Raw genomic sequence first — 15,911 nt, forward strand, 5'->3', positions numbered from 1 at the left:
GAGATTTCCCTTTTTTTTTTTTTTTAGATTAACTGGCTAATTGAGCAGTAGTGATAGAAGGGGCTTGATCTCCCAATAGGGTAAATAGCTCTCCTTGTTATGCTCTGCCACCCCCCCCCCCAAACTACCATCCAAAATGGCCAGAATACGCCATTGATTACCATATCAACTAGTACACTATTCCAGCTCATTGGACTGGTCCATTGGTTGGTTAGGAAACAATGTCACTGGTAAAACTTTGATTTTTTTTTACCAGAATCTCTTTTTTTTTTTTACATAAACCCCATTTCCTTGCTAAACGTTTTTGTTCTGATCTGCCTGATGCATAACTTTCATTTATTAGAGCCTGAAAGCGTTACATCGGGTTCCGTTGAATAGAACTCATTTGTTACAGCCTTTAAACAAAAGAATCCTTCGAAGTGTAGGGAGCCGCAGAGCTCTTGCGGGGCTGCAGCCCGCAGATCATGAGTCGACTTTGACAATAGATAATATTTCAGCTACCCGGAGCGTTGTGCAACTTCTTTATTACTGCCAATAAAAGTTAACTGCTAACTTGGATAACATATGAAGTGTAATAATCAGAAACGTGTGTTCACGTCTCTATTATTGTGCTGAATGCAGATATGCATGTTTTAGGCTGTCAGAGAGGTTTTTGGATCCCGGACATCAGAGGTGAACACTTATGGGTGTCAGAACCTGCGGGTAACATTTTTATAATCAGAATAGTCCATTATGCGGCCTGGAAGGCAGCAGGGTCAGCATTAACCCCTTCAGTAGAAGAAAGGTGAGCAGCTTATTGATTTTCAGCACATTGCTCCCTCCCCTATCACAGAAAGAGTTAAAGACACCCAGGCAAGAGGTTCGGTTTCTTATATGCCATATACACGCTGTATCGTACGGTAGTCAGGGTAATATCGGTAGTTGCTATGGATCGGCGTCAATTCTTTCGAGCTGATCATGTTTTCCAATTTTGTGGTTAGCGTGGTAATCGTTACTAGTCATAAAAACTAAGGAGGGTTATTTCTCAGGGAAGGATACCAGAGGGGCTATTCACACAGGAAGGGTGGGGGGTCTTTTTGTTTTTTTTTATCTAAGTCCATGACGTCTTCTTCCAGCCACAATAACCAGTATTTTAAAAAAATGTCTTAATTGTGCTCTGTTTCCCCATCAAATATCCCTCCCGACCTTTTTTTTTTATTTCTGGGAAAACACCGCGGTTCAAAGAAGTCATTTTTAACAAAAAAAAAACAGTAAGTACAGTTTGAGCCGTTACAAAGACGGGCAGCCAAGGAACGTACCCCCATCTGGGCTCTCTAGCATATAGATGTATAATGTTATATCTCTTTATGAGTCCAAAGCGATGACCTCTATATAAAATATTCCTAAATAAGTAAAATATTTGGAAAATAATAACAACTTTTATAACACTTTAAGCATGCGTGCTATAGCCTGTATGGTTTTTAATTATTGTATTTTAAGTTAGAGAATACTAAAATCTGGGAGTTTTGATCTATCATGATATTTAATGTAAAGGATTTCTCCCCACATCACTTCTTTAATAGGCTTCGGTTTTCTCTATAGGGACAAACTTCCTGGTTGAGAGAGCCCCATTACCTTAACATTACCATGGATAGGGCTAGGCATACCTGGGGACTGATTATTGGCCTCCAAGGCACCGCCCACTCGTCATCACAGCTCCGCCTACTCTCTATCCTATTTGTCAGGGGGCTAGCCCCACCTTCCCGCCTTGGTCCCACCCTTCCCAATTCCTATAAGATGGCTTTGGGGGGGAACTTCCCAGGTATTTAAATCCAGCTGTAGTTCATTACCTTGTGTTTGAGCGCATAGCTGTCACATAATGGCAGCGAGAGTCGGGGTTAAAAAGCCATAGAAGTTCTAACATAAGGAATAATGATATATTAAATTATTTGCCTGCAGGTGTCACCTATAATTGTGTCTTTTTCTGCATGACCTCATTGATGACATAATAGAACGCCATCATACACGACACAGGTGTAGATTGGTGAATTGCTAAAATTCATATAATTATTATTATTATATTATAATTATTGCGTAATTTCTCTTACTTGCTATAGGTTTGATTGCTTTAAGTAGTGATCCACACTGTTACGAAGCCGTACAGATGCTTCGAGGCAGATGTTTACGCGCGTATGTACTTCATTTCCCGTTTCCTTCCTATTAATATTTTTATTTGCTTTGAAGTCGCTTGACATGTAACATTATCCCAATGTCTGAGTATCTGAAAGTAATTAATCATGAAGTGTCGGGGGAAGAGACACAATGGGTAGGGTGAAAAGTAATACTCCATTTAAGTCATTTCTGATGGGGGAAAACTTGACACAAGTAGGAGATTACAGGGAACAATAACTCACAGAGATGCTTGACATGGCATTCCAAGTGGCAGGTATTGTTTAACCTTCGTAACCGGCATTATTGTGTGATGAGAAGGGTCAAAAGTGACACCGCATGTACCGAGAGGCTTACACTGTGTCAGCTTTCAGCCTAAAGCCCAACTTTCTATTTCAAAGGGGAAAACAAATAAAGTAAGCTTTGGGGAAAATCCAACATTATGTTTAATTTTACTTTAAATAGCATACTGTTCACGTAAAAAAAATAATTAAATTTTTTTCAAATAAAGTGAAATAAAATAAAAAATAATGATTAAAATGCTGCATAGCGTCACCGGCTTTTACTGTAGCCGAAAAAAAAAATATTTAACTTCCGTAAGTTACCGTATTTGCTCGATTATAAGACGAGGTTTTTTTCAGAGCAAATGCTCTGAAAAATACCCCTCGTCTTCTAATCGGGGTCGTCTTCTAATCAGACCTCAAATAGAGGTCTGACTATGAGACTAAGATCCAGATCCCCCGCACCGCTGCAGGGGACCTGGATCCTTCTGTCTCCCCCCATTTAACACTCCCCCCACCCCACCCCACACACACTTACCGGTGCTTCCAATTTCCTGCTGTATACCGGGGCAGCGGGTTGACGTCCACGTGATCCGCGTAGACAACTTCCGCTGCAGCCGGATGGAGGTGTGGCTAGCAGCGGGGGTTGTCTGCGTCCATCGCGCAGACCTTCCCCAACTGTCAGAGATCAGAGTTCCCCGCACCGGTGCCGCACTGGTGCGGGGAACTCTGATCTCTGACAGCCGGGGGACAAACCCCCGCTGCCAACTCCACCTCCTTCCGGCTGCAGCGAATCGTGGAGACGTCAACCCGCTGCCCCGGCAATACAACAGGAAATTTGAAGGACCGGTAAGTGGGGGTGGGGTGTTAAATAGGGGGGAGACAGAAGGAAGACTGCTGCACCGGTATACAGCAGGAAATTGGAAGCACCGGTAAGTCTCTGTGTGTGGGGGGGAGTGTTAAATGGGGGCATAGGGCATTTCTGGAGGCAGAGTGCTCTATGAAATGCCTTTTAACCCCCTGAAGCCACTCTGCCTCCTGAAATGCCTTATACCTCCCTCAATGCCACTCCGCCCCATAATATGCCTTTTAACCCCCTAAATGCCAGAGTGGCATATATAAGGCATTTCTGGAGGCAGAGTGGCACATAGGGGGTTAAAAGGCATATCATGGGGCACAGTGCCATATTGGAGTGGCAAGCCTGGGGGCAGGTTGGAAAATACAAGGAAATAAAAACAAAAAAATATTTTTCTCAATCATAGCTTTTATTAAAAAAATTTATAGTTTACATGAATTAACATTAACTGGAAAAACTTTTTTTCTATAGGGTCGTCTTATATTCAGGCTTTTTCTTTTTTTTCCTAAATTAATATTCAGATTTTGGGGGGTCGTCTTACAATCAGCCCTTACGAAAAATTACTGCAGTTTTTTCTGAAGTAATACTGCAGTTTTTTGGACATGAAAAAACTGCAATACTGCACTTTTACTGCAGTATTACTGCACATTTACTGCACTTTTTTTTTATACTGCAAACCTACAGTTGTACTTCAAAGTACTGTAGCTTTATTGCATTTGTACTTCCGTACAAAAATAACTGCAGTACAACTGCAGTACAGTGAAGTACAAATGCAGTAAAAGTGCAGTAAATGTGAAGTAATACTGCAGTAAAAGTGCAGTATTGCAGTTTTTTCATGTCCAAAAAACTGCAGTATTACTTCAGAAAAACTGCAGTATTTTTTTTGTAAGGGAGGGTCGTCTTATAATCGAGCACATACGGTAATATTTAAATTCCATTACATTTTCTGATAGCATTATTGTGCTACATTATATTTAATTGTATGTATTTGGCTGAGAAACTTTTTTTTAGTTGTTAGAATGTATTTTTTGTAATATTTTTTGTATGAAAGTTTGGAAATCTGCCCTTATTTTGGCCGTCAGGCAATTATTGGGTAGCAGCTGATTCAAAACCATTCAAAAGCACAATATGTCCATTAAAATTGCCAGGAATGGACCAGAAACGGCTGATTTTTAATGGAATATTTTCATAGGTGTACAGAGGCCCTTTATCACTCCCATCACTCCCATCACTCTTTATCACTCCCATCACTCCTTTATCACCCCCATCACTTCCGTATTTTAATGGCACCTTTTGTTTGCTGATCCAAGTTTAAGTTTAAAAGGCTAATTAATCGTTAGAAAACCCTTTTGCAATTATGTTACAGCAAGAAATATTCTTGTTTTCCGTGAAAACTGCTAAGTGACCCCCAAAGCATATATATATATATATATATATATATATATATATATATATATATATATATACACACACACATACATAACCTTGTGTATAGTATAAGCCATTGATGTATTTATAGTCCTACCAACATAACATTATATCGCAGTACTCCACCTTAATATAAACTATCAATCAAACATGTACTTGGCCTCCTATATCAAAACTTATTTTATTGCTTATAGTATTTTTACACAAATGCTGCCATTTGAATTTGGTCGCTACTGGATATTTGTTTAATTCCTTAATAATGCTAAGAATATATTGTCCGTTTCGATATTAGGTGATTTAAATCACGTAAAAGGAAAAAATATTTTACAAAAATATCTCCTATGGGACAGATTTTAAGTCAACGTGGATGAATACATACAATAATGTTACGCATTGTGTGATATAAATCAAAATTCCTTCATTTGTCTATCATCAGACTTATTGAAAAACGAAAGTACCGTATTTATAACTAATATACGAAGCTGAAACCCTACCTGCGTGTTATACGCCGATGAATCCTAGAGCTGCACGATTTGCAGCCACGTCTCTCTCTCTTCCGGTCCTGGGGAGGGGGCGCGTTATACCCCGGCGCATTTTATACAATAAATATGGTATCTAATACTGAAGGGACTCAGATCTAGTCTAATTTGGGAAAACCATTTAGGTTAGACTTTTTCCTGTTCTTCTAGAGAGAGAAGTATCTGCGCGTTTTATGAGGCGGCTGCCTTCCCCTGTTGGACTTAAGACAGGGGTGTCAAACCTGCGGCCCTCCAGCTGCTGCTGGACTACATCTCCCATACTCCTCAGCCAGCCCCTTAGCTGAAAGAGCATTGTGGGAGATGTAGTCCTGCAGCAGCTGGAGGTCCGCAGGTTGGACACCCCTAACTTAAGAAATCAGTTTGTGATGTCAAATCACGGCACTCTCAGTCTACCCTCTAGTCCCTTCTAGGTAATCACCAAATGTTGCACCCCCAGGTTATGAGAGCAGACGACTCAGGACATCAGGCGACGGGCCCCAAATGTATTATTCCATGGGCCCTTCTTCAGTTAATTATCTCTCTAGCTATTAAAATAATCCAATTCTCAAAAGGGGAATGTACCTGAATTCTAAATTGTTCGCCTTGCTACACCCTTAGCTTGGCTCCCCCAAGCCGCCCGCTGCTCGGTAGTTACCGAAACTTCCAGAGAGTGTTCTTTGTACAAAATCAAAATCCGTGGGGTACTTGTTTGAAACATAACTTTTAATCCATAATTAAAAATCATGTTCGCTTCTATTGTACACAAAGTAACAATCTAACTAGTTACAAAATGAGATGTAGTTAAATTGATATGATAGATACCAGTAGACAATTAAATAAATAATAATAAATATAATATATATAATATTATATAATAAATATATATTAAATATGTAATTAAATATATTCATGATATATTTAAAATGTATTATATTATGAATATACTTATTTCCTTAAATAGGTTTTAAATATAATTAAATAATGAAATAAATTCGGAATATATTTTATTATATATTTAAATATATAATCACTATCCATACATGCATTGAGACTATTGAGACATTACATCATGTTCTAAAAGGTAGCTATTAAAATAAAATTACTAAAAAGAACTCTGAGTTATTTACATTGCATTCCAAAATCTTTTTTGTTTTTGGGTTTAGACTAACTCATTTCCACAATATTTTTTAATACTAATTCCTGATCCCTGTTGTGTTTTATGTAATTTTTTTGCTTTAAGTTGTGCCTTTTGCAGTCATTTCGTGCAGATGTGTATGATTAACCTCACTCGGCGAGTTAAGTATATCTTTTTTTTTATTTTTTTTACCGTAAATATTGAGCAAGTGTTCCTTTATTTTCATTATGATTTTCAGGTCTTGGGTCATTTACAGCCAGAGCCGTACAGGTGTTAAGTTGTTTAAAGAGTTCTTTGCGTATGTTCTGGAGAAATAGGATAAAGATGACTTGTTTTTTCTCAGCGATCTAAATTAAGTGCTTCAAACGTATTTACCCCCTGCACATACTTGCTCATGCCTTTTACGTCTTGGCGAGTTTGAGACATAGTTTTTTTTTTTTTGTAAATATTTGTTTAATGTGGTCAGACAGTGACATTTGTATGATATATTCCTGGGTAATGGTCATAACCAGAGAACTCCCTGTATCTTATTGTTGGCACAAGAATCGTTCGAAGAAAGCATTTTTATTGACAGAAGGGTAATTTAATTTTGAGTTATATCATACCAAAAGTGGGGATATTATCACTATTAAGGAAACTGTTGATCAAAAGGAAATAACATCCTCTAAAATCAATAGTAAGAACATAACACATTTTAACGACCTGCGTGAAGATCGTCCCATTGCACAGCGCTGCAGAATATGATGGCGCTATATAAAACAATAAATAATAGGTAGCAATCCCAAACTAACAATGAGCAAACAAAATCTAAACTCCTCTAAAACAGTAGATGTTTTTGAAAAGGTCTTTTCCTAAAAAAAAATTTTTAGGAAATAAAATTGTATTTGTATATTCTGAATAGAAAAGTAGAAAATCTTTACATTGCAATCTGAGATTTTCTACTACAATGGCATGAATCGAAATAGTAAATTTGGCCAATTTACGACTTTTTATATATATCTTTTTTTTTTTTTTGCACAAACATAATAGCATTATGACAAATCTGTATGTTTTTCTAGGTATTAGTGTATTTTAGTATTTTTTCTCGCACACGCTTTCTATACACATGTGAACTGTAATTGATCTTGCACACTACTCAGGCGTGCACAGCACCAAGTACAAGGGTCTTAGGTCAAGAACAAAAATAATTTCCAACATCCAGTGATTAGTATTTGTAAGGCAGAGACGGACACATGCAGTGGAATTCGAGCAACATTATCTCCCCACGGTTAAGTTGCTGATTGTTCTTGATTGTTCAGGCAGTCTTTTTAAGGAAGGGAGTGAACCTTAGGACAGGGAATTAATTAGAAAATGACTTGCTCTGCCATGGGTTGATCTCAGCCTCCATTAGGTGCATTTTGAAACGGAATATTTCCGAAACAAAGAAGTAGTTTTAATTCATTAATTAATTTAATTAAAAGCTTTCACTGTAACAGTTCAACTTTAAAGCAAAAAAACCCCAATGTCTTTGTAAATGGCCCGTAAGCATTTAACTCTAGTAATAGTCCCCTTTAAATGTGCAGTCGGTCACATCTGTAGGTAGAGCTGACAGATAGAGAGGAACTATTGGGGAAAGAAAACACAGTGTTAGTAAATAGACAGATTGAACTAAACGGAGTGTGGAGGCCTTTCAATGGATGATTGCAAAAGGAACTGTACATTTTCGAACATGTTGAAACCGATATCTTTATGGATTTTTGTTATCGTTCTTTTGCGGAATTGTCCTTTCTAGGGGTCACGTTAGAACACAGGGTTGAGAGCGAGGTGGTAGCCAGACTTTAGTAAGAACGGGTCCCTAGAGTTTTCCAGAGTAAGCAAATTGGAATCCATAACAATTCGTAGCATATTTTAACAAAAACGCCGCTCTATATTATATTGCGTCCATGTTCTAATCTGGAACTGGCATCCGTACAAGAGCCGTTTCCTGCTCGAATATAGCCTGAAGTGCGTCTTTGACTGTTGTCAGGTATATCTTTCCTTAATAGCACCTGATAGGTTCTTGTATGTCCTAAGACGTGTTCCATATCTTTTTATCAGTTTTTTATTTCTTTTTTTTTTTTTGTAAAGCTCTAATTAAAAGAAAATAATGTAATTTTATACTCGATGTTGACAGGTATAGAACGTCCTTTGTTTTTTAGGTTTGTTTTTTCTACTCACAAGGAAAAGGCAGAGAGCACAGCTGCCTTCGTGTCCCATACATTTTACTTGTTTGAAACCAACAACGCTTTGCTAAATAAGTAAGAGCTTTATAGAAAATCCCAGAACCCCCTCCATATAACTCTGTTGTCTGATGATGGCAGTGAAGTCTTCTAATAAAAACATAATATTCTATAGGAAACTAGACAAGGCTCATACACTATATGGACAAATGCATTGGGACACCTAACCATTACACCAAAAGAGACATTCTAAATACATGGACACTGATATGTAGTTAGTCCCCCCCCCCTTTGCAGCTTTGGTAGCTTCCACTCTTCTGGGAAGGCTTTCCACAAGAGTTTTGAGTGTGTACGTTGGATTTTTTGCCCATTCATCCATAAGAATGTTTGCAGTAGACCACTGATGTTGAACAAGAAGGTCTGGCTCACAATCTCCGTTCCAGTTGATGGGGTTGAGGTCAGGGCTCTGTGCGGTTGGTCAAGTTGGTCAGGCAGACCAAACTGATCTAGCTATGTCTTTATGGACCTTGCTTTGTGTACTGGGACATAGTCATGCTGGAATAGGAATCGGTCTTCCCCAAACTGTTCCCACAAAGCTGGAAGCATAGCATTGTCTAAAATGGCTTGGTATGCTGAAGCATTAAGGTTTCCCTTCAGTGGAAGTAAGGGACCCAACCCCTGACTTCAATACTTTCATCCATGTAGTGGTGCATAAAGCAAGGTCCATAAAAGGGATGGATGGATGAGGTTGGTGTGGAAGAACCTGACCGGCCGCACAGAGCCCTGACCTCAACCCCATCATGCAGGTCCCAAGAACGGAAAGTTAAGATGGCTGCTCCCATAGTCTCCATTTTACAGGGATTTTTATTGCATATACCGGATATTGCTTATTAGGGCCAAAGCCAAAAAAGCTTTCTATAATTTTGGTGTGTGTTTGTGTACCTGGTGTTTATAATACTACTGTAACTATTTAAAATTCATGTTCAAATTACTCAAAAGAATAATGACACTATTGAATGTAACATCTAAAGCATCTTAAAATGACACAAAGTACGTACAGAAATTGCAGAGGCGACAAACTAAATAAGTCAACCCCCAAAACGCCCATTACCTAACACACACACGTACTTCTCCTAGACATCTGTCTCAGCTCAGGGAACGCTCCCTCTTGCACTAGTAAAGCTTGGTCGCGTGAAATTGCTTTACATGCCCTGCTGAGAACCTTTCTGTTTCAAGGAAAATCTTTTATTTTCCATTAAATATTTAGGTTTTGGGCTTAGGATTTGCTGTTTTTGTTTATTCAGAAACTGTCCCAACGGGGTCTGGACGGGTGCCTGATACCCCCATGATTCACGCACCCAAGGAACTGCCTGGAACTTCTGGCACCAAGACTGGCCCTGTTCCTTATTTTAATAAATATACCATTACACTGATTTATTTAGGGTTCCTTTCATAAAACGTGCACACGAACACTCTAATGCATGCACTAATTCGCTCTTACCCCCTTCACCCAACATTGTCTTGTTCCTCCGCCTTATAAATCAGGAACATGAAGAGATGTTCATTAACTTTTGCTTATTTTGGCAGCTTTCCATCTTACAAACTTAAAGAAACACTCAATCCTTGGAGATACGAGAGGAATTAATTTAATTGAGGTGTTATTTTTCAGATCAAGAGATTAAATTGTATTTTGGGCTGTATTTCGCAAACTGTGTATACAAAATCAGATTCCTACCTCGAGCTAAAAGACGGGATTATTATTATTATTAAAACACTTCTTTAAGTTTCCAGCATTGTAAAGCTTTTTGTATATTCTATTAATACTGCGTGACAGTTCATCCATGTACGGCCAAGTAGTCAGAAGGACAGACCGTATTCTTCAGAATTCCATATTTATTTAAAAAAATATTTCCTATAATATCTATTATTCTAACTTTTTTTGTATTAAGATTGTTGATGTAAAGTTAGAACAGGTGCTTTATTTTTGTTCAAATTATTTCATTTTATATATTAATTTCTTTTACTGTGAAAGAAACTCAGATTTGTTTCTAGGGAGGAAACAAATATAACAAATATAAAACTGAACATAAGAAATATAGAATTTGATGGGCATCTAGGCTGCTAAATAAATCTCCTTATGGTTTTAGCCTCTACCACTTCTGCTGGAAGGCTGTTCCACTTAAGCTACCCTATTCTAGTCTAACCAAAATCATTCATGATGGTGTCTTGATAAAGTAATCAGTGAAGCATTAAAAACTTTGCTTCTAGTATAATTCGTTTTTATCTGTTTACCATTATGTTAGTTAAGGGTTAATAGGGATGGAGAAAATTTCCTGCTAAAAGAACTATGAGAACTGCTATGAGAACTGAAACTTCCTTCTTTCCATAGGAAATCACGCAAATCATGTAAATTCATTGTTTTTGCTCCATTTTGTGTACCTATTAAAAAAAGTAAAAATGGATAGTTTTGGGACTTTTTTTTTGCATTTTCATGCTATTCAGGTGTTCAGTCGGATGTAAATTTCTAAAAATTTTGTTTTTGCAAAAAAAAAAAGCAATCATTCCTAAAATGTGAATTCTAAATGTTAAAAAGACATTCATGTATTATTGCCCCATTAATGGAATATTTAGTGCTTTATTATTATCTATCGTTTTATATAGCGCCATTAGATTCCGCAGCCCTGCACAATGGATGCTTATAAACTAAACACGACTAACTTCTCTGTATGCACTTGTTTGGAAGGGGCAGTAATACCCAGATTGTTTCACTGGCCCATCTAATAGCCCTGCTGGACTGGCTCAGAATCCCCAGGTAGTATTGTAGATCTAGAACATCTGCCATATCTACAGGATTCTTTTTTTCCAGTGCTCAAGTTTGATAATTATATTAGGTTTTAAATTTAAAATTGAGAACTCGATATATTCATTTTTTTTTTACCTGTGAACTTTGATGTATGACTTCTATTCATCCGTTTACAAGAATTTGCCACATTTTGAAACCTATTTAGTTACCTAGCTGAAGTCTGGTGTATAAGCTTTCAGGACTGTTTGCCATCAAATATATGTATATAAAGTAGCAGAGTCATTCACCTGACTTAACAAATTAAATGTACGTTTCTGGTGATTATATTTAATATGATGGAAAAGTTGGCCTCCTTTGAAAAGAAATTTCAGAAGAATCAATCATTGAAGTAAAGGAGAGGGTGAGGTTCATGCGAGGATTAAACTGCTCGGTCAGTGTGACGTGAGAGTAACAAATTGACAAGTGGACAAACATCTGTAATGTATGTTTGTTTTGCTCATTTCCTATTGGCTACACAGTGTTTTGTTTTAGAATGTTGATGGGCTGATACAGACATTGGTTCTTGTGAATAAGGGATTAATTAATAGGACCCGGTTTTTCATTGTGTCTGCCCTATCTCCCTATACATTGACCTTGCTGCTTGCCACTGACGCAGAATGCACAAGATGGGTTACCTTCACAAACTTTTATCTTTCCAATCTACAGACGAAAAAACCCAAATCACTCACTACCAAAATTTGCAACAATTGTGTTCCTGAATTTAAATTGTTGGCAGTCAGTGAGAGTGAGTGTGTAAGTGTATAGTGTTGGTGAATGTGTGTATGTGTATGGTGGTAGAATTGGTAATGAATACTATGTGGTGTAAGCGTGTAAGTGAGTGTATGATGTTAGCATGTGTGTTACGATATGATGGTAGAGTGTTCATGTGTTAGTGTATGGTGTTAGGATGTGTTAGTTTATGTTGTTGGCAACTGTGTAAGAATATGGCATTAGCATGTGTGAGTGTATGCTGTTACCATATGTGTTACTTTATGGTGTTAGTGTGTGTGTGTATGTTAGTATATGGTATCAGCATGAGTGTGTGTGTTAGTATTTGATGTTAATGTGTGTATAGTGTTAGGGTGAGTTTATGTGTCAGCTTAGGTCGCAAGAGGGAGATAGTTTGTGTATAATTTTAGAGTTAGTGGGTGTTAGAGTGCGTTTGAATATGAGCGCTTGTTGTATTTAAGGGGGGACTGAAGAAACTCCATGCTCCACTGACCCTAGGTTCATCCCTGCAGGTAACTGCCCCACCGTCTTGCTTTTGTAGGTATTGAGGAGCCTGGGCCAGTTGGGGAGATCCTCAGATCTTCGCTGACTGGCCCAGGGAGGTGAACAATCAGCGGAGGTGTGTACTGTTGCAGCACAGACCTCTATTTCAGCTCCCACTTTGTCTCCTTGTGACATAGTGTCGTCAGGTGGCTATTCATGTAAGGTAAACAGGTGATGACACCTTCCACACATCCGCTCCATGGGCTGGTCATGCCCTCTCCGCCTTTTGCCTCACCACCCAACTCGGCTGTCTCAATTTGGCTATGGTGTCAGCATCCAACATGTGTTTGATCCTAAAGGGACATACAAGTGATGTTTTGATGTTACTTTTGAAGCAGTTTATTGATTTTGTAGGGGTTCCCCCTTTGTAAAGTAAGACTAAACATTACCGGATCTTTCAAAAACCACAGTACGCCCTGCAGCGCCATTAACTTAAAGAATGATCTTTAAACAAGGCCAACTTGGCCCTTCTCACAGGAGAAACTTGCTAAGGCTGGGTCTTAAAAATGTTGCTGAGATCTAGCATTACAGGAGAAAGCTTTAATACATTATTGTCCATAATCACTTTAAATGACATTAAATGTATTTTGTTTTACTTTAAATCAACCTTTTTTTAGAGGCCATCGTGTTTAGTGCCAGTAATACACTGCACAGCTGTAACTGCAGTAGCACTAAAGAGATCCCTTGAGTTAGCCACAGGTGTATGTTCCATAGAACATCTTGAAGTATACAGCCCATTCTCTTTCTTCTGTAGATAAGCAGGACGTATGGATGTTGCCAAGTTTAAAGTGCTTTGCGGAGAGCTGGATGTCCGGATCTTATCTTTCCCTTGTTGTAGTAGCCTGTAGTTCTTGCTTTTAAAATCTGTGGATTAAAGTTCCTGTCTAGATAAATTAGTTGTAAAATGTTTTTTTTTTTTAGCATTCAACTTTAACATTCAAATTTGGGTCCCTAAAAAGTTCCTGCTTGTTGTATTAAAAATAATCCCAAATACTTAATGGGTTATTGTTCCTAAAGGATGGCTTCAAGTCTTAAGCATCATTTGTCTTATTACCCATTGCGATGCCCAACCAAGCTCTACGGGCAGAAAAAGTGCTTTTTAGTATGTTAAATGGTTCTTATTTAGTTTACTGTGAAATTAAACACTAACATGCAATCAAGTAATGGTCACTTTCACAATCCTAATAGCAGGTCTCATTGCCAGTGTGTTGTTCTGCAGGCAGAGCCTAAAAGCTGTGTGACAACGTGGTACGATGAGCACATCTAGGAACCTAGGGGGAGTGGTTTCATAAAAGGGAAGGAGCAGTTACAAATTTGGGCGGTTCTAGCCACAGGTAACCTTTAGTAGAAAGGGAGTGGGTGTGGCCAAACACCCCTCCCCTGCCCAGAGAAAGGCAAAACTGTGCCAGGGAACGAGGACTCCCCCAGTAGACTCCAGGTCCAGTCCCCATGTATGCTGATGAGACCCCCGTACCCTTTTTGTTGTTTTGTTATCTCCTGATTTATATTTTTAGGGAGAAGGATTCTGGTTTTCCAATTTAACACCAATTCCAAAACTAAAATCACAAGGAAGTTTTAATTACACAACTTTACGCTAAGAGCTGTGGCCATCTTTTCCCTTAATTTAAAGCATAAGATCCTATCTTTTCTGAGAAATGTATTTTTTCCTGCTTGTTTTTTTTAGTATCTGCCCGAGATAAGTTTTGAGTTTGTCACCCTGTCTTAGATCTTCATATTTTCAGTCTTTTTATCTTTCAGTTTTCTTAAATGCATTTTATTTTTAACGTGTAGAGTCTGTAACCTAATTTGTAAACATTTCTTATTTCTTATTAAATTATTTTGTATTATTGTAATCATAAAAACGTGTTATTGTACTATAGAGTCTTCCGGAGAATACTTTCTTCTGGTTCTGTGTCAGTCCATTTTATTTCATGGTAAAAAGTCATGTCACTTACGTATCATGTATGTACTGCTTATAAGTCGGGCATTTATATATTTGAAAGGCTTTTTATGTAAAGATTGTTTAACCAGTCTAGAATAAAAGGTGAAAACTGTAAATCTAAAGTGAACATGTTAGGGGTATTCTTGGCCCCCAGCATAGTCCGTTTGACCTTTTTGGAGGGTAGGGGTTTAATCTAAAGAAGTGAAGACCTGTTAATGGTTTCTCTTAATTAGCTTAGATTGTATATATAGATCATAATTAAGAAACATAGAATGTGACCATAGATAAGAACCACTCACCCCATCTAGTCTGCCCAAATTTCCTGCTGTAAAGACTCAAACCTTAATCAGTCGTTGGTTTCGTCTTAGATTCAGGGGCCATATGCGTATCCCATGCATGATTAAATTCTCTCATTGTAATAATCTCTACTACTTCTGCTGGGAGGCTTTCTACTTCTCTACCATCCACTCAGTAAAGTAAAACTTTCTTACTTTACCTCTAAGCCTCTGACCCTCTTACTTTAGGTTATGACCACTTGTTCCAACATTTCTCCTCCTTCAACATAAACATTCCTGGGGATCAAACCCACGACCCTGAGATTAAAAGTCTCATGCTCTGTGCTACTCTCTAAGGGCATAGCGATACTGAAGGATTATACAGAGATTCACTCCAAAGAATTAGGTGAGCGAGCTATGATGGTCTGTAAGCGTAGCTGATGTTAAGCCAAGACCCAGATGAAACAAGTTCCAGGTGGAGTTGGTGCAGAGTCCTTTAAAGGGCTGTACTAATCAATTATTGAAGGTTAACAGAGGCGTCCCTACCTGAGGGCCACATGAACAACCAAGCCTTCTCCATGGTCCGCTGATTAGCACGGCTGATTGGCTGCTATAAATCAGCGGATAAGTGATAGGGAAGCGCTCCCATTAAAATCAACGGAGTGCTTTCTGTGCATCCACACTGGAGGTCTCATTAGGGCCCCATGCCCAATGTTTGGCAAGCCAGCACTGGGACAGAGGGGCAGTAGGTAAACTACATGTCAGCAAAAAGTGAGACGGGCAGGAGGGCAAAGGGGGCAAATCCATATGATGGCTGAAGTGTCCCTTTGAGCAGAAAGGTGGATCATCATGGCGCATCATCATGCAGCAGGAGTGGCAATTGCTGAGGATAAATATAGCACAGTTTGCCTCACATTTTCTTTTAAAAAAAAACACAACAAAAGGACATGCCTGACCTTTTAAGGAAATGCCCATGATTTTACAGACAAAGTGGACCTCTTTCAGATTCTTGGGAA

At 38.4% G+C, this 15,911-nt stretch overlaps 1 protein-coding gene across 1 annotated transcript in view; it reads left to right on the forward strand.

Moving 5' to 3' along the window:
- Window positions 1–15,911, forward strand: part of LOC149288320 (lipid droplet-associated hydrolase-like) — a 58,031-nt gene that overhangs the window by 19,120 nt on the left and 23,000 nt on the right. The gene's annotated exons all lie outside the window — the stretch shown is intronic.

This window comes from Sceloporus occidentalis, unplaced genomic scaffold, assembly GCF_023333645.1.
Source record: "Sceloporus occidentalis isolate IW3139 unplaced genomic scaffold, rSceOcc1.0.p SCAF_52, whole genome shotgun sequence".
NCBI classification, from domain to species: domain Eukaryota; kingdom Metazoa; phylum Chordata; class Lepidosauria; order Squamata; family Phrynosomatidae; genus Sceloporus; species Sceloporus occidentalis.